Source organism: Setaria viridis, chromosome 5 (genome assembly GCF_005286985.2).
Source record: "Setaria viridis chromosome 5, Setaria_viridis_v4.0, whole genome shotgun sequence".
In the NCBI taxonomy this organism is placed as follows: Eukaryota; Viridiplantae; Streptophyta; class Magnoliopsida; order Poales; family Poaceae; genus Setaria; species Setaria viridis.
In genome coordinates, this window is record NC_048267.2 from 20,872,802 (window position 1) to 20,877,327 (window position 4,526).

Below are 4,526 nucleotides of genomic sequence, written 5' to 3' on the forward strand. Positions count from 1 at the left end.
GAAGTGGTTTAAGAATGATGCTACCTTGTCTAGATAGTTTATCTTATCAAATTCAATAAGGTTTTTCAAATCCATACTTGTTGAACTTGCATACCATGTTCGTCTCTGCGAGGATGTTCTCCGTTGAGCAGCAACGTATGTCAAGAAGGAGGTTCGATTCTACGAGAAAGAGTGAATACGGACATCGTGACCGTGTCCCCTTTTCCGTAGCATCTAACCACTTTCATGACGAAGTGTGGTGCCGCCCAGTTGAGAACATGCTCGCGAGATGATCACGATCTTCAAGTTCAACAACTTCTGCAGTGGTAAGGAAAGAATTTTTGTACATAGATGACTTCTGCTACTTGTTGAACTTATCAAATTCAATCAGGTTTTTCAAATCCATACTTGTTGAACTTGCATACCGTGGTCATCTCTCCGAGGATGTTCTCCGCCGAGCAGCAACGTATGTCAAGAAGGAGGTTCGATTCTACGAGAAAGAGTGGATACGAACATCGTGACTGTGTCCCCTTTTCCATAGAATCGAACCTCTTTCATGACGAAGTGCGGTGCCGCCCAGTTGAGGACATGCTCGCGAGATGATCACGGTCTACAAGTTCAACAACTTATGCAGTGTTAAGGTAATAATTTTTATACATAGATGGCTTCTGCTACTAGAGGAAGTGGCGATGGTGGGGGCCATCGTGGTTCCTCTTTTGGCAAGGAGAAAATCATAGTTGGCCCTCAGCATAAGCCGAAGAAAATGAGTGTGTTGGAAAAAGCAATGCTTCGTTATTTGCAGCAACATCATGAAGAAGCGGTTGCCGCGGGTCAGGAACCTCCTTTTGGTGGTCGTTATGCTCCACCCTCAGTCCCGGGTGTTTCACGTCCACTTAGTACTACCGTTTCAGGTGGCACAAATAAACCTAAGGATGAGGCTGGGTCAGCGGAACCTTCGTCTTCACCGTCCAAGGATGCTTAAAGTCCTCCTAGATAATAACCAGTGGATGGCTTGTTGTATTGTATCATGTTGTTTGGATCTTTAATTTAAATATGTGTATTTGGATCTTCATGTTGTTGTATTGTACCATGTTGTTTGGATCTTTAATCAATTTTCACGCGTAATCTATTGTCAAGTGTAATCCATTTTCATGCATAATACGATGCAGATGGACTGGCAATGGATGTATAATGCAGACAGGCGGAGCAAGGTGTTTATTGATGGCTTGCATTATTTTCTCGAAGTGGCCAAAGCGAACAAGCCAGAGAATGGGTTCGTATGTTGTCCATGCTTCCAATGAAATAACAAGAAAGAGTATTCAAAGGATTCCTGGGGACTATTCACAGCCACTTGTTTAAATACGGTTTCATGCCTAACTATTTGGTTTAGACCAAGCACGGTGAACGAGGGGTCATAATGGAAGATGGCAAGGAGGAGAAGGAAGATGACACCATTCCGGACTGGGTTGCAGGCCAAGCTTTTGCAGGTACTACAATGGGTGAGGCTGATGAAGATGAATTTGCAGAAAATAGCCCTACTGATGACCTTGGTCAGGTGCTACGAGATGCACACAGAGATTGCGAAACTGAGAAGGAAGCAACAAAGTTGCAGCGCATGATAGATGATCATCAAAAATTGTTGTACCCAGGTTGCCAGCAGGGCCATAAAAAACTAGGTACGACACTAGAATTTGTGCAATGGAAGGCAAAAAATGGTGTGTCCGATAAGACATTTCAGGGGATGTTGAACATTGTCAAGAAGATTCTTCCCGAGAATAATGAATTACCGTCCACAACATATGAAGTTAAACGGATTATTTGCCCTCTCAGATTAGATGTTCAAAAGATACATGCATGCCCTAATGACTGTATCCTCTATCGTGGTGATGAATACAAGAAATTGGATGCTTGTCCCGTCTGCAAAGCGCTGCGGTATAAGATCAGGCGAGATGATCCTGGTGATGTCGAGGGGTAGTCTCCCAAGAAGAGAGTTCCCGCGAAGGTGATGTGGTATTTCCCTATAATACCACGCTTGAAGCGCTTGTTCAGGAACAAGGCGAATGCTAAGTTGATGCGATGGCACAAAGAAGAATGTATGGAAGATGAGATGCTGAGACACCCCACAGATGGGGCCCAGTGGAGATCAATTGATAAAGCATTCCCGGACTTTGAAAGTGAAGCAAGGAACATAAGGTTTGGTTTAAGTACCGATGGATTCAATCCATTTGGTGAGTTGAGTAGTGGCCATAGTACTTGGCCTGTGACCCTATGTATGTTCAACCTTCCTTCTTGGCTGTGCATGAAGCGGAAGTTCATTATGATGCCGGTGTTAATCCAAGGCCCAAAACAACCCGGCAACGACATTGACGTGTACCTAAGACCGTTGGTTGATGACCTTTTTACAGCTCTGGAAGGAAGAAGGTGTACGTGTGTGGGATGAGGATAGACAAGAGATCTTTAATCTACGAGCATTGTTGTTCGTAACCATCAATGATTGGCCTGCATTGAGTAACCTTTCGGGACAGACAAATAAGGAATATCGGGCCTGCACCCACTGTTTAGACGACACAGACAGCATGTATTTGAAGAACTGTAAGAAGGTCGTCTATATGGGTTATTGTCGATTTCTCCCTGCTCACCACCAGCTGAGAAAGAGCGGGATGCATTTCAAAGGGGCGCCAGACCATCGTAAAAAACCTGCACACCATAATGGAAAGCGTGTCTTCGAGATGATGAAGGATGTAAATGTAGTCTTTGGAAAGGGTCTTGGTAGCCAACCTGTTAAGAACGACGATAACGGACATGCACCCATCTGGAAGAAAAAGTCAATATTTTGGGAGCTATCTTATTAGGAAATCCTAGAGGTTCGCAACGCAATAGACGTGATGCACCTGACGAAGAATCTTTGCGTGAATATGCTAGGCTTCATGGGTGTTTATGGGACCTCGAAAGATACATTGGAAGCACGACAGGACCTGAAAGTCATGGGGCAACGAGATGACCTACATTCGGAAAAGCGAGATAATGGATAGCACTACTTACGTCCTGCCAGTTACACTCTCAGCAAGGAAGAGAAGGATAGCATGTTTGAATGCTTGAATAGTATGAAGTTCCCGTCTGGGTACTCCTCAAATATAAAGGGAATAATAAATATGAAACAAAAGAACTATACAAATCTCGAGGCCCATGACTGCCACATGTTGATGACCCAGTTGCTTCCAGTTGCACTGAGGGGTGTTCTACCACAAAATGTCCGGTTACCGCTCGTAAAGCTATGCGCGTTTCTTGATGCAATTTCACAGAAGGCAATCGATCCATCCAAGCTATCAAAGCTACAGAATGATGTGGTACAATATCTTGTCAGTTTTGAGTTGTTATTTCCACCATCCTTCTTCAATATTATGACGCACTTACTGGTTCACCTAGTAAAAGAGATTGGTATTCTCGGACCTGTATACCTGCACAATATGTGGCCTTTCGAGAGGTTCATGGCAGTCCTAAAAAACTATGTTCTTAATCATGCCCATCCAGAAGGAAGCATCACCAAGGGATATGGAACAGAGGAGGTGATCGAGTTTTGTGTTGATTTTATTGATTCAATTGACTCGATTGGGGTTCCAACTTCACGCCACGAGGGGAGGCTCCGAGGAATGGGCACCCTTGGAAGGAAATCAAGTTTCAGCAATGATACTGATTTGTTCGACAAGGCACACTGCACTGTTCTACAACAGTCATCCTTTGTGTCTCCGTATATCGAGCAGCACAGGCAGATGGTAGTTTCCAAAAACCCGACCAAATCCGATGCTTGGCTTACCCATCATCAAATGGAAACTTTTCTCTCTGGTTGCGCCAACAACTTATGGGTAACTCTGAGATTCACCCACAGCTTGCCTAGTTAGCCAGGGGACCTGCTAGCACAATCGTCAAATTCCAAGGCTATGAGATAAATGGTTATACATTTTACACGAGAGCCCAGGACCAGAAAAGCACGAACCAGAATAGTGGTGTCCGCATAGATGCCATGGACAGAAATAATAGCAAGGAGTCGTATTATGGTTTCATACAGGAGATATGAGAACTCGAATACGGACCGCTGTACATCCCTCTATTTCTTTGTAATTGGGTGAAACTAACTGCCGTAACCAAAGATCAGTACGGAATGACAATAGTAGATCTGAGCAAGACTGGATACAGTGATGACCCATTTGTACTTGCCAATGATGTGCATCAGGTGTTCTATGTGAAGGACATGTGTAGCAAACCCAAGAGAAATCCAAAAGAAACATGAGAGCCAAAGTGCCACATAGTTCTTCCAGGTAAAAGAAAAATCGTGGGAGTCGAGGATAAAACAGACCAATCAGATGATTATGATTAGTTTGATGGCATGCCTCCATTCGCAGTTGAAGTTGATCCAAGCATCCTGCTATCCAAAGAAGAGGCTCCGTACTTACGCTGCGATCATGATCAAGGAACTTTCGTGAAGAAGAAATTTTACAACGGTATATTGTAATGCGCTAAATTTACATGACCTTTGTGTAGTACTTGAT